The sequence below is a fragment of the Coffea arabica genome, chromosome 5e (assembly GCF_036785885.1).
Source record: "Coffea arabica cultivar ET-39 chromosome 5e, Coffea Arabica ET-39 HiFi, whole genome shotgun sequence".
Classification (NCBI taxonomy): domain Eukaryota; kingdom Viridiplantae; phylum Streptophyta; class Magnoliopsida; order Gentianales; family Rubiaceae; genus Coffea; species Coffea arabica.
The window spans coordinates 9,053,040-9,068,631 of record NC_092318.1 but is presented as its reverse complement, the minus strand read 5'-3'; positions in this window follow the sequence as shown (position 1 = coordinate 9,068,631).

The window sequence follows — 15,592 nt, the reverse complement described above, 5'->3', positions numbered from 1 at the left end:
CTCTAACCATATTATGAGTTCAGGGGATAAAGTGCGATGCAAAGTAACATTGTGAGAGTTTTATAGCTATTTATAACTTTCCAAAGTTATAGTGACCTTCCGGTTATTACATTTCTTATTACATTCCTATTTAAAGATGGCAGCGGAGCAAATTTGAAATGGGAGGAGTACCCTTAACTGATCCGTTCTCCAAAAAACTCCCTAGCCCCCTCCCTATGCCCACTATCTCTCCCCCTTGCACCCTACTAGCTCCGGGGTGTCCCTATCTCGCACCCTACTAATAATGAACTTGCTAATAATTGTTCTACATTTTTTGCTCCAAAATTCAACATGAAATAAAGTTTAAAAATTATTTTGATCTTTTGAATTTATTTCTCTATATCTGATTTTATATAAAATCAATCAATTATCATACTTTTTTTATATATCTATAAACAACATCAAAATAGAAAAAATAAACTAACGTAACAAAATTATTGGTTAATGACAATAAATTAACTAGAAATATTGCATTAATTTATTACAAGAAAAATCATATTATTGATTTTAATATTACATACATATAGTTTTATTGTATTGTATATTTTTACGTTCTACATATCTAAATATATAATATTAAATTACTAGCAGGGAGCGGGATAGGGGTATTTTTCCCGTCCTCCCAACCCATTTAAAGCAGTAGGAGAAAGGTCTCCCCCGACCTTATTGGTCATGGATATCCGCCCTATTGTCATATTGAATCCTATTTTTAAATTGATAAAATCACAATTAACAATTGCTGAGAGCCTCTGGTGATGCACCGCATCTGTAGTTGTTACTTGTTAGGATTAATTAGGGATAATTTCAAACCTTGAGGTTTTTAACAATTTCATTTAGCTTCTTTGAGCTTTTGAAAATTACATATATCTTCTTTTTCATTTAAAATGATAATACTACCTTAAATGTTTTAATGACATTTCCTTGTTTGGTATGCTTATTCATTTTTTTTAATTTTTTTGCCAATAAAACTGTAGAATTACGACTATTCCCTCTAGTTTCCACTGTAACCAAATGTCAAATTAGTAATTTTTTTGATGAGTTAACTTATATGTAATCCAATGTTTTTACTGATTTTTTTTCTAATTTTTTGGTATTAAAATGAACAATAAATCAAAAAGAAATGGCCCAAAACTACTACAAAATTATGATTATCCCATTACTCAAAAAATTCATAAACTCTAAATGAATTATAACAACATTTTCTTTTCTATCTTATAAATCTAAATCCATAATAGAATACCATCAAAAGTATCCTATCATAGTGATAAAATTATCAAATAGTAGGTATGGACATGAAAAATTTGGTACCTTTTCCTTATAATTATATTAGATAATCTTATAATTGTATACAAAAATAAATTAAAACTCATTACACAAGCGCATATTTGGGTATTCATTTAAAAATTTGATCAAGTAAATATTATTTTAAGGTTTTGTTACTAATACTATCAAATCAAGGGAAGTAGGTGTAATTTTTCAAAACTCAGGGGAGTTCAATGAAATTGTCAGAAACCTCGGGGAGGTATCTGAAATTATCTCTATTAATTATTGGAGACTAGTTATAGGTTAAAGGGGGATAATGTAATTATTCTCTTCATTACTTCTGAGGTTGAAGTAGTTAACTAGCAGATTTGATAGTAGGAAACATTCGTAGATGTTCTTGGTACTATAGTTTTCTCTTTGATGTTTAAATATATTTGGAACTTTACAGTGAAAATCTTTATTAAATTTTTAGATTTGGAGTATCTATTATTATTCATATTTGTTTTACATGCATATGTTTGTTGTTAGACATGATTTCTGTTACTAGTGTAGATTTTAATATTTAATGAAATTTGAATTGTTTTATAAAAAAAAAATTATGAATCTAATCGTTAGAACAACTTCTGCTATAGTGTTCACAAAAATGTCCGTTCTTAAAAGCATTGCAAAAATTTTATTGTGATTTTTTCACTTTTAAAACAGTAAAATCACCGCAATGAGTTGTTTCCACTTTCCAGCCATTGAAATTGTGAACTTGGGGAAAATTCAACCACTCGAAGTCTGCAACTTATCCAGAGAAAACCCACTTCAAAATGCGGGGATCCAAAATTTGGACTATTAATTTCAGACTCCTCGCTTGAGGTTTTTAATATTTTAAAAATATTATTAACCTCCTTGAAACTCTAATTTTCTTGTAACCATTCAACTCAATTTAGAAAGAGACACAATAAAAAATGATTTCAGAAGAGAGAAGATTTTGTAATTTAACATGCCCCTTAACTATTTCTCACCAAAAACAAGATAAAATAAGCCAAATTACTTTTTTTTTTTACTGTATGCATGATCCAACTCATTCTTTTCACTTTCTAGTCTATTATTAGCTATAATCAACAAGAAATTTTCATCATCCGCTACTAAAAAATAATAGCTTTCGAAGTTTAACAAAAGAAAACTCTTTTCTCTTATCTTAAGATGTTGTTATTACCAGTGGCAGAGCCAAAAAAAAATCTTAATGGGAGCAAAATAACACTAAAATTTTTTATCTGCTCTTTTTCTAGTTTTTTAAGCAAAAAAAATAAAATTCACCAACAAGTACAAATGATACATATATTCCATGAAAAACATAAAAAGACAAACTCAAAATTATTAATGTAATAATAATTTTATTTCAAAAACAAACTAAACTATTTATAATTGTTCACGACGAGTTTTCATATTTTGATAACGGTTTACGACTTTCTCATTTTGAACTTCACGAAGTATATTTTTCTCAATATAAGTAACTAAACAATTATTCATCCAAGTGTCTCCCATTTTATTTTATAACCGATACTTCACTATATTCATAGGTGAAAAAGCCCTTTCTACTGTAACTGTAGCAACAGACAAAATCAAAGCCAACTTTAAGAGCATATAAACCAATGGATACACAATATCTCTCTTAGTCTCCACCAACCTTTGAGCTAGATCAGAGATTTTTCTTAAATCGAGAAATTCCTTAGCTGATTTCAAGTCATTAATATAAGTATCCAATTCAGTGTCAAGTGCAAGAATATCCAACTTAGAATATCCAATTCAGTGTGGGACGGTAGATGGGATGTGCTTATGAGCAAAGTTCGGTGTGGATAGATTTGTGGCTCTGTTGGGGGGAAAATGGGAAATCAGAGGAGTAATAAATGATGGAGAAAAGGGAAATTGGGAAGTGGGGACAAAGGAAGTAAATGATGGATTAAAAAAGAGAGACCGTCGGTTGTGGGGGGAAAATTGGGGACAGAGGAGGAAAGGGAATTTGGGGAGTGGGGGCACACTCAAAATTACGTTAAAATTGTATAAATATTATAAGAATTTAAGGGAGGCAGTGGGGGCCCGACGTCCCGTGCCCCCAATGCCCCCACCTTAAATCCGTCCCTAGTTATTACCACAATTTTGAGAGGAATTAGACCCCGCCTTCAAGCCTCTCAAACCCCTAGTTTTAACTTTTTGACCAGTATCTCTGTCCAAGCAAGCTTCTCATGTCTTACTCCTATTATTTGTCAAGCATATCAATTAAAAAAAAGGGTGCCTAGTATTTGGCACTCGTTTCAATTAGGCGCCCTTTTCAATGATAAATTGGTTATGTTTTCAGATTTCAAATTAGGATGTTGCTGCGGTATGTTTAGATGTCAAAACAAAGGTGTGGAAAGTTAAGGGAAAAGACATTCAAGCATTTGTGGCCACAAACGGTAGGGGAAGTGTGTTGGCTGGGCACGTGGAAAGGGCTTTTGTGACGTGCAACTGGAAGAGCTATTGGGCGTTGAAGGGGACTCCAACCGCGCATGTGAAATGTGGAGGGGGCGAAATTAAGCAACTGGCAAAGTGAGGGTTTGTACGTGAAAGTACGGCAGGGAAAAAAGGCGCGAAGCTTATTGGATAAGCTAAACAGTGTAGGCGTATTAGAAAGGATGAAGCGCCAAAACCGGAGCAGGAGGAATAGCAGAAGATAGGGATTTGTTATGGAGCTGGCGGTCGAAATAGATGCTTCGGATATGCAGTGGGATAGTGAAGGAGAAAGCGAAAATATAGTATCGCTGATGCATGAGAGTGGAACACCTTCGAATTATAAAAGTTGCAGCAGTGAAAGGAAGGCCATTCGTCGGACGGCGGAAACAATGGTAAGCCACTCAACTCATTCCGTGAAGAATATGGTGGATTGGCTCTCGGATGAGCAGCGGCAGGCTGTCAGAGAGTTTGGATTCGGGTCAATTTTGAATGTGAAGGGAGTAAAGGTTGATGAAGAGATGTTGAACTGGTTGGTGGATAACTTTGATGTAGATTGGAGGACACTGAACGTTCATGGGTACTGTCTACAGGTGATAGCCGAGGATGTGGAATGTGTATTTGGCTTGAGCAGCAGTGGGAAAGATATTGAAAGCGAAAAGCGAAGGCAAGAGATGGATACAGAGTTGGAAAGAGAATTCAATATCAGAATAAATAGCGGTGAAATTGTAGTGGAGGAATTGAGGCACAGTATATGTAGTTTGCATAACGAAGGCTTAGAATTCAAAGTGAAGTTCGTACTGTTTGTTGTTGGTAGGTTGTTAGCACCAAGTTTGGATGACACAGTGAGCCGGGATCTGGTGGCTGTTGTGGCTACAGAGGAGAATATGGAAAATTTGAATTGGTCGAAATTCATACTAGACAATTTGGTGAAGAGCATCCGTGATAGAGACGGCAACGGAATAGCGGGATGTGCACTTTTCTTGATGGTATAAGAAAGACGCACCATTTTGTATTAGAGATAGGAATTGCTGGAATAATGAAATTAAACTTTGATATAAAGGACCTGTAAATGATGGTAGGCATGTTTGTCCGTGCAGATTTACTATCTGGAACGATTCTATATCAAGGATGAGGACGAGTTTCGCAAGTTCCAGCCGAGAGGGCCGAGGCTAAGATTTTGGGAAAGGTACAAGATTAATGAAAGTGTGCGAATATTGAGGAGGAATCACATATTTGAGAGGGAACAGGTAATGTAAAATCCTTTCGTGTGAATTGTTGTTGAAATTGCAATCTGCATTTTGTGACGTTACTAGTAGTACAAAACTGAAGGCTTGTAGTGACAAGGCAATGTGCAGTTTTACAATAACATAAGCTATAGAGAAGACATTGATAGAAGACTGATTGAAATTGAATGTGGTAATAAAGATGTGAAGGATAGTATTGGTAGAATGGAAGCAATGATTGAATATCGTTTTGAAAGGCTGAGGAGCATGTATGAAAGTGGAAGGGTGTGCAAAACAAACCGGGCACTTGGTGTGGAGGGTGGGCAGAAGGACGATTGGCGTGGTAATGTTAAAAGAGGAAGTGAGTTACATAAAATTAGTCCTACAACGCCAGATGTTAGGTCCAAAAGCAGGAGTGAAAATGATAGAGTAACTACGAATAGTACTGTAATGGGTGAAAAGAGTGCATCGAAAATTACAAAGTGGAGGAGTAGAAAGAGACTAAGGATGGACAATACAGAGAAGCCTGTGTGGGAAGACAAACAAAACAGAAGACAAGGTAAAAGAATAAAGGTATGCATTGGTTTGTGGCAAGGTATTTCGTAGCATTAGAAAAGTAAAGTATAAATTGTAGTTTTATGTACAGATGGATAGCAGTGGGATGAACGAGCGTCAAACGAAGATGGTTGCTTTATTGGCAAATGTGAGTATTCCAACGTTCCAGAATTACTAAAGTATGGGAAAATATAGACAATGAAAGATGACATATTTTTGTGGTAGCAGGAAACGAGGCTGGCATCTATCGGCGAAAAATTGAGTGAGGGAAGAGCAAAAATACTGAAATTCTTGTTTGACACTCAGCTGTCGCAAGGGTATGTACTGGATCATGGATTTGTTAAATCAACAGTTCTATTTTGTTTTATCTTTTATTTGAAATTGCAATGGCAAAGGGGATAGAAAAGTATTTGCAATTATAAGGTTGACTAAATATGTAGTATGATTATCTCTATAGGGGAGAGGGCATAGGAACGAAAATCTTGGAAGCAGTTAAAATTGGTTTACAAGTGAGCATAAAACTTACAATTTATTTATGTGCTATCAATCATGCCTGCTTATATAAAAAGCAAGGGTAGGTAACATGCTTGCATATAGAATAAAAGGTGAGTATTCCAGAAGTTTGAGAATGGAACTACAATGATAACTCAATGACCCTTATGGTGAGTACATAACCGCCTTAGGCTAACTCAATGATCCTAAGAACCGATTGAGTCATTGAAACCGTGATTGCTGGTTGTATTAGTGAGGAAGAGCGAACCTAAAGCTGATATCAAGTTTGTAGATTAAGTTTGTAGATTATGAAACCGTAATACACATAGGAAAAAGATTAATGTACCCTGTTGTAATGATAGGGAAGTATTGGTGTCAATTAAGGGGCAGACAGCAAGTCGGGATGCAATGGGGTCCTTGCTTCCTGAAAAACCCATGGCATGTGATGTGAGTAATCAAGGGATTGAAATTGGGTGGTGTTATGTGGACTGTTTCATGGAGGACGAAGTGATGTGACTTGAGTTTGGTGCAGATAATAAATTACTATTGTGCGATGAAAACAGCAAGGCAGCAAAGGCATGCTGTAGATCAGTCAATTCGATGGTGGTTCATGCCAACTTGGTTTCAGGTACAAGTGTTCGGCCAAAGTTGGGGGGTGTGAGTTCGTACATTCATATTAAAATGTCATATTTTACTGTCGTGTTGTAGCAAGAGATTTTGGAGTTCAACAAATCAGCAGACGAGCTCTACTCTACATATTTACAGGAATGTAAAGTAGGAGATAATATAAAAAAGTGTGAGAAGGTACGAGAAGCTGCCCTATTATGTAGCATAATGGAATAGATATAGATTCCCATGATGATGACTAATTAACCGCTGCTATGCTTCAAATATTCGTGCCAATGTGGCACAATGAGCATTGGTATATGTGTGTGGTGGACATGGCAAGCGAAGAAGTATTAATTTATGATTCAATGAGAGGACACGAGCAAACGGATTTGAATAGGCGCAGCTCCGTGGAGACAATGGTAAACTAAGTTGGTTTGTCAAACATTTCATGAACACGACCATCACCTTTACAATTGGTGGCAGTAAACTTAAAATTGCATATGTTTTTCTTGTATGGCCCTCAGATTGAAAGGTTGGAAGCAGCGTTGATTTATGGTTTGGAGGGGCAGTATTCGTCATGCCTTTGGCTGTACAAAATAAAAGTTGCAGCCACATGTCCACAGCAACAAAATGCGTAAGTTGCATGTGCATAGGTTTGGAAGTTTTTTCCATAATTCAGCAACGGTTGTGTCTAAATTTGTGGTTATGGTTTGTAATGCAGGTGGGATTGTGGGTTATTCATGCTGAAGTACATGGATATGTTATCAAGTGGAATTGGAAGCTGGAAATGGAATCAGGTAAGGAAAAAGGAATGGCGTCGTGTGCTGTAACAGTAAGTACGTTTGCTTGCTTTGGTTGCGAACGATGGAGATAGTAACAAATTTATCGGTGCAGTACAATTCGGAGCAGGAGCGGCGCAAAGTAGCACTGTCTTTGGTTCTGGATGATGCCAACGTTGTCCGTCATCAAATTATGCGGAAAGCGAACATGCACAGGAGGTTGGAGATGAATAAAGTTGAGGTTGGATGAAGATGGCAAGATAGAGAGACAAAGTAGCGGCATTTTGTGGAAAGGGGCATGTAATAGGGGCTATCATACTCGGATGCACGTCGTCGTAGCCCAAAATGTAGAAGACGGAGACAGAGAGTCCAAAAGCTGTCATAGTAAGGCAAGCGGTTTGTGTGTATCTATGAGTTTCATTAGAGGAAGGGAAAGCAAAGTTCAACCGAGCAAACTCGCCGGCGGTGGTGTGGGGAGACCTTGCCATGGGGATAACGAGTGCCACAATCTTCATGTGGTCGAGAGTTAAGAGAAGATTTGTGGTTGGTTATGACTAGCGTACAGTGATCCATGGTATGCACTCATTAGAAATAAATGAAAAAAGATTGAAATATTTGATTTGTGGTAATTAATAATTAACGCGTTTAAATTTATGTTTCGCGAGAGTTTATGAATTAGGTGTGTTGACGTATTCGAAACAATTTGTCTTAAAACGGAGTTTAAACCTGCAATAGGTTAGTTTCTTGCTTTGCATTCTATGCTAACGGGTAAATGGCACTCAAGTATAATATCGATCCGATTTTATCGAACAAATAAATTAGCCATACATAGTTGGCATTTTATTGCAAACCGTGTTGAATTAAATTTTATCCGATAAGTGAATTTGTAAGTATGGGATATTGGTACTCTGTTGTCATAGTGGAGAAAATCCATAAAGAGCTGGTGTTTTATTAGAAAAGGGGTTTAATTTACATTTAGCCGATAAATGAATATTTTTTTAACGGAAAATGGTTACCTTGTACTTATAACGGAGAAAGCCATAAAGAGCTGCTCTTTTATTCGACAACGGGTTTAAGTACATTTCATCCGGTAAATACATTTGTTTTTAAGGCACCTGGATACTTTGTCAGTGTAACACGGTCGCAAGCCATAAAGAGCTGATCTTTATTCAACAACAGCTTTAACTATATTTCATCCGATAAATACATTTGTATTTGATGCACGTTGGAGACTGTGTCAGTTTAACGGAAGAAAGCCTTAAAGAGCTACTCTTTTATGAACAACGGGTCTATTTTTTTGCTTTTCGATAAATGAATTTGTATTTGAGGAACTTGGGTACTGGAGACTGTATGAAGGAAGAAAGGCATAAAGATGTTGACTTTTATAACACAACGCCTTTAACTATATTTTGTCTGATACAAAAATTTATTATTCCCACTATATCCTAAAATAAATTTCTAAATGCACTGCAAAGCTTTCTCGGTGGCCCTGTGTCATGTACTTTCTTAACTTCCAGCAAGTTGAGAAATCAGAAAACTGGGCTTTCTTCCGTCCGTTCTTCACCCATAATTCACCAATAACTAATATTTTTCCGTTCTTCACCTATAATTCACCCGTAATTCTCTTGTTCCGTTCTTCACCCATAACTAATATTTTATATAATTATAATTATATAATTTATTAATATTATATACACATATATATTATACGGGATAATTTCACAAACCTCCCCTGAATTAACGTATGAAAAAATGGGAAACTGGATAATTTATGGAGAAAAGCCATAAAGAGCTGGTGTTTAATTAGAGAATTGATTTATTTTTATTTTATTCGATAAATAAATTTTTTTATGGAAAAGGGTACTCTGTTTTTATAATGGAGAAAAGCCATAAACAGTTGGGGTTTTATTAGAAAACGAGTTTTTATATATTTTATCCGATAAATAAATCTATTAATGGAAAAATGGATGCTTTGTTCTTATAATGGAGGAAGGTCATAAAGAGCTGGTCTTTTATGGGAAAGTGATACATTACGGAAGTGACCGCGATTTTGTTTATGAAATTATCCCAAAAAATTTAGAATTAGTTTATTTATTTATTTAAATAATTATAATATATATTTATATAATACATTATATAATTGTACTAATATTTTATAATTATAGAGAATATTATATATTAATTAGTATAATTTTTAGTATATATTAGTATATTTATAATAACAAATATAAGTATAATTATATAATATATTATTACCACATACACATATATATTATAAATATATGCACATATAATATACATTTATAAATATATATGTGGAATCTCAATGAGCTGAAGGTTAATATTTGAGTAAAATTGGGCAAATAGCTCAAGATGCAAGAAAAAAATAGCAACTTATTATTTGGAAACGCAATTTATTATTATTCACCTTGTAGGAATGCATATGCAATTGTTTTAGAAATTTGTCTTGCTCAAATATTCTATTTATTGGAACAAGAAAACTAATCTTTGGACTTTGATTTAAAAATTGAAAGGGCAAATATGTAAAGTTGCATTCTCATAATATTCTTTCTTTCCATATCTCTCCAACTCTCAAATAAGGGAAAGATGTTTGTTTTCTTTTCTTTCGTTGAACTCCCAAACGAAACATGCATCTTTTCCTTTCTTTTCTAAGTTATCTCTTCTTTTGTCTTCTCTTCCTTCGTAAACTCCCAAAGTAAGCCTAAAGCCGATATCTAAATTTTTGTTTAAGAGAAAGGGGTATTTAACCGTACATTCAGAAACCTAGTGCTCGCATGTAACGGGGTAAAACAAGTTAAGAACCCTGTTGACTGTAGATACTGGTGGTCGTGATGAAGCTATCAATATTGCATTCGTGTGAATTTAACAAAATTCTGCTGTTCTACGCAAACCAGACAGTGAAAAGCTATGGAAGTGGGTGTAATGAACAATAATTTCATGTTAACAATCAATTGAACACCAAACCAAGAGCACCACCACAGCAGTCTTGCTCTGTTACAAATTGCTTCCATACCTTGCATGTGTCTCTATACCCATGACATATTTACAAGAATATAATAGCAGTATTTGCTGCAGGAATCATAGAATCCAGCCAATTACATTTTCTGCATGAAACCGTTCAACAATAAACGCATCGCTTGCACTGTCTACACAAACACGACTCTGGGCAAACCACGAACTTCCCATGAAGTTTCTCCTGTTTCAATATTCCAATAATAGACTGAACCATTTTCTTCATGCAAGACAACCTTCCAGCCTGAAGTCACATCCCCAACAAGGAGTATGTCCAAGCTGCTGGGTATGTTACCTGTTCTGTCAAACCATTTGCATGATGGAAAACATCTGTGCCTGCGTCATGTGCATCCCTTCAATAACGTATTCCAATTTGTCCAACGAATGCATCAATACTGGCCCACAAAAGTATTGTAAGTTCTCCAAACCTGTCAGCAGCATAGACATCCCCATTCAAAAGTGAGGCAATCTTAAGCTCCTAGTCCAGCAGCTAATTTTCACTATCCAATGACATATTCAACCAGGGGTTAGCTAAAGGAATACATTACTCATACAGACTTCGTGTTGGTTAACAAATTCCATTGCTGGACTTTATTTTGGTACAGACGCAAAGCAAGGAGCCTAGCTCAATTAATGTCAATCATTGCTCCCTGACCAACTGTTAGTATTGTGCGTATCCGAGAGGTTAACCAGACGGACAGATTTAGTGAGTGACATTTAGATCCTTAATGTTTAGACGAGAAGTTGCCAACAAACAATTACAATGAAAACAGGCTAAACTTACTACATGCCAATGTTTGTTGCAGGAGTATATGGCTGACGCATCCTGCATTTGACAACAATTATAGCCATTATCTGATAATTTTTTCTCATGTGCATTCGGGACCCTGCAGACAACATACGTCATTCCCAACTTCGACATTTTTAGAATTTGCATAAAAAAACTCAGCGACGGCCCTTTGCAAACAAAAACAGAAATAGGCGAAGAAAGTAGTACCAACATATATGAATTAGATAGGCCCAATGTCTCACTAAAGCATAACAGTTTTGCTTGTGTGTCCCATCAAAAGAGAGGTTCTCTCCGTCCAATGGTTTGGAGAAGCTTCCGTACAGTGAAAGGTCCATAAACTGATCTTTCTCGTGCTTTCAAACTTTCCTTTTTTTCTTGCTCTGTGCAGATGATCAGACGCAATTTTAGCTATCATAATGAGGTGTTGAACTATTGTGAACATATTCCTGAACATGAATGCAATGGATACCTCCAGAGAATATCTGTTTGGGGCTTCCCGTTTGCGCGTCACTTGCTTTGCTGTGTTCTGCAGTCCAAACTTGCTGACAACATTAACATAAAAGTTCCAATCCACACTGCCTTCTGTTACGGGTGATTGTCCAAAACGATTTCGCTTAATGAAATCTTGTACATTATCAGCACTGCCCAATTTCTTCAGGTGTCGTACAAAATCTCCTTCAGGATCTGCAAATAAGTTTTGTGTCAGACTAGCTGAACACCCTGTGCTTACCGTAGCAAAAGCCACATTTCAAAGCATCACGAACTGCGTCTTACCCAAATAATTGTCTTGTACAGTGTAACATGTATAAGAGGTGGGGAAGATGGCATTGTACGGCTGAAGAATGAGTAATATGGAAACAGTTAGCCCTGATCATGTTATTTGTGCATACCGGAACATATACAACATAACGATCAGTGGGTATGGTGCACTTACAGAATTAAAGAATGATTTATACGGAGAATCATCGACTAATATAGTGTTAGAGCTGTTGTACGACTTATATTCTCCTCACACGTGTTTCAGGTCCTTAAACATCACCGTTTTGTCTGGATTTTCCCTAAGGCTGGTTTGTGTCATAGTGTACCGCGACTGATCCTGCACAATATTGATTGTTCCCGACTGTCATTTATCAGAAGTCTTACACACAGACTGACTACACATAATCGAAGTAATTTGTGAATGACATCTCACCCAAACAAATAACAGTCTCTGCTCCAAACGTTCATTCATTTTTTTGGATAGACTGTCCAACACTGGTTGAATATTGTGGCTGCAGAAAACACAAATGTCTTGAATTCCAATGATAACAGAAAAACTTGTATTGAAGTTTCAGTTAATGAAGTAATTCAAATATAGGTTGGCGGATACCTTAGCTTTGATGACCAAACAGCCACCTCAAAATATGGCAGACAGACCTTCAAAAATTCAAAGCAATGTGGTCTGAAGTTAAAGTCCCGATTTCTGGTCATCCTTGTAAATGCACTGCCCAGAAGCACTCTATTCAAATCAAGAATAAGAAGCTTCTTCTTTGAATCATTGGCGGACGCAAGTTCTGGCGGGCTTTTTGTTACCCTTGTACCTTCGACTGGGGAAAAATTGAAGGCATACAGCATTTCAGCACATGGATTTTGCATGTGAGATCCAATTTGAATGTCATAATGCGAAATCAAACAAGAGGAATTGGAAAGTATAAAGCAAAGTTCTGGGTCAAGAATTTATTACAATGTCGTGAGCAGCAGCCCTGCAATAATGGAATAGCGGGAGTAGAAAAGCAATTTGTGAATGCGATGGTCACGAGGAGATGCATCGGAACAGAGGTACATACACTTTTTATGATTTCCTTTATACAATGATTAATTTCGTACCAATAATTTGCTACAACCCTAAAGAATTTAAAATTTAATATTGCCTTCATATGCAACGAACCAATTACAGTAAAGGCGAGACATAATGTACCGTTCCCTGTTTCGTGATGCCCCACATCCTTGGTAGCATCATCTTGCAAATCTCCTCTGGTTACAGCCTCATGTGCCTGTTTATTTTCTATCAGGAAAGCAGCATAAGCGAACGGGTCCGCAAGTTTCCCCAAAGCGATCTCCCAAGCAATAAATTTTCTAGTAATGACAACATCAAGCTATACATACATTCAGAAACAATGTCAGACGCAATAAAGTGAGCTTGCCACAAGGGGTTGTCCATTTGTGCACTTACAAATTGTGGCCGACACCCCTTTGCCCAACATTGCACAAACTTCAAGGTAAAAACCCCGCAACTTGCCGCGTCTGTCTGTTTTAGTTTGTATTTTACAAGAATAAATGTCCAGGGTTGATTTTCGTGGAAAATTTCCATCAAAATCCATTCCTAAAAAGGAAATAAATACAGCAAGTATCGAATGTTAGAAATATGTTATCTTCTTCGGAAATGAAGCTAAGGTACGATTTTGAAGTTTACTCACCACAGATTGTATCAAACCTTGGTAGAAGGTTTTGTAATTGTCCATAGAATCAACAATGTACACTTCTTTGTCCTTGACATGTGCAATCATGAGCAACCAATGATTTGAATAAATGATTGGGAAAAAAATCTGCAATCGCATATAACAAGCAATGTCGAATGTGTTAAAAGCTAAGATATATTAGGCTGAATCCAATTCCACTAACATGCAGCTGCTACTTATAGTGTATAAGAATGTTAAGGCGAGAATGATAGCTAATGTTTACCTTTTCAGGATTTGTCATGGAGTCGTCATTGCTTTGATCAACGAATGGCTTTTTGGTTGCGGGAGATATGTATGGATAGTCTAACACGCATTTCAGCTACAACGAAGTGATTGATAAGCAAGTATTAGGTCCACATTTTGCAAGGCACAACAGCACATACAATAATTTTCCTTACGTACCCAAAACATAGGATTGAAGAAAACAAATTACTTATATTCTTTCTGAAGTAAGTGAAGGTACTGGGTCACAACCTTCACAGAATGGAACAAATTCAAACATTCAATAAGAGTGGAAATACAAAGCGAGATCAGTGAACAAGGTAGGCCTGTGCAATCGCATAAAAAACTTACTTTGTCACTGAGACATGTCTCCTGAAGCATCACTTGCTCCAGTTCTTCTCTTGTAATATCAAAGAGATGCTGCCTATCTAGTATACTGACACAGCTGTGAACAATGATTGACATGATTACAATAATCAGATGAAAGCGAGATCATTGTTAGCCATTGACAGTATCGATACTTTAACATACATCTGCGGGACGAGTTCTCTGACATGAAAGCATACGGCTTCTTTCAATTCATCAGGTGCTATGTCGGAAGCTTGTGGTAGACACTGGACAATAAAGGTATTAGCATGTATAAAGGGGATTACAGGAAAGCGCAAGAGCATGTCTTACATCTCGTAGAAATGGCAATATCTCAAATCCACAGTCCTTCACTTCGATGGCACCAACCCTTTGTAAAATTTGTGTCACTTTATCCACAACCTAGTCATACAAATATTGGGTTATGCTCCTGTGTTGCCATCGAGAAGAAGAAACAAAAAGGAGTAAAATAACATTGTCACATACAGTTGCCCCTTTTCTGGTTTGTTCAGATAGTATGACAACATCTTCAAGGTGTGCCTTTTCCCCCACAACTGGCCGGACCTCGACCCCAGCACACTTCCCCCCCTTATCCATCTCTTTTATTTCTTCAACTTTTCTATTCGTGTCCCCAGTCTGACCAATGACAGCATCAGAGGTATAGGATTTCTTCCACATCCAACCACCATCTTCAGATTTGAATGCCAATTTTTTGAAATACGATACTCCCATTTTTTGGCCATAAAATCCTTTGTCAACATGGTCAGCCAAGAATGGCACATTAAAGCGCCTAAAGAGCCTGGTCAGCAACATACCAAAAAGGAGATGTGTTCTCTTATTCTCCCTGCTCTTAATCTTCCTAATCCTGTTGAGCATTGTTGCAATGATCAAATTGCCTATGTTGACGGGTTGTTTGTGTAACATATGCCACAATATAACTCTTTCTAATGCACTAATGGAAGTGATACTTCCAGCTTTAGATACAATGTTATGAGTTATTATCAGATGTAACAGCCGTGGCAACACTTTCATATACGGCGCATAAAACTTATTTTTTTTGCCCATGTTCATAACTCTGTCACCATTTAGCCTAATCTCTCCAAGAAATTCTAGGTCATTGTACCCCTTCACAGCAACCTTATCCACATTCTTTGCGCTAATCCGTTTATAGTCAACAGTGTATCCACTGTCAACCAACCTAAACTCTGAACACAAAATCTCAGCAGACAATTCCATGTGTACATT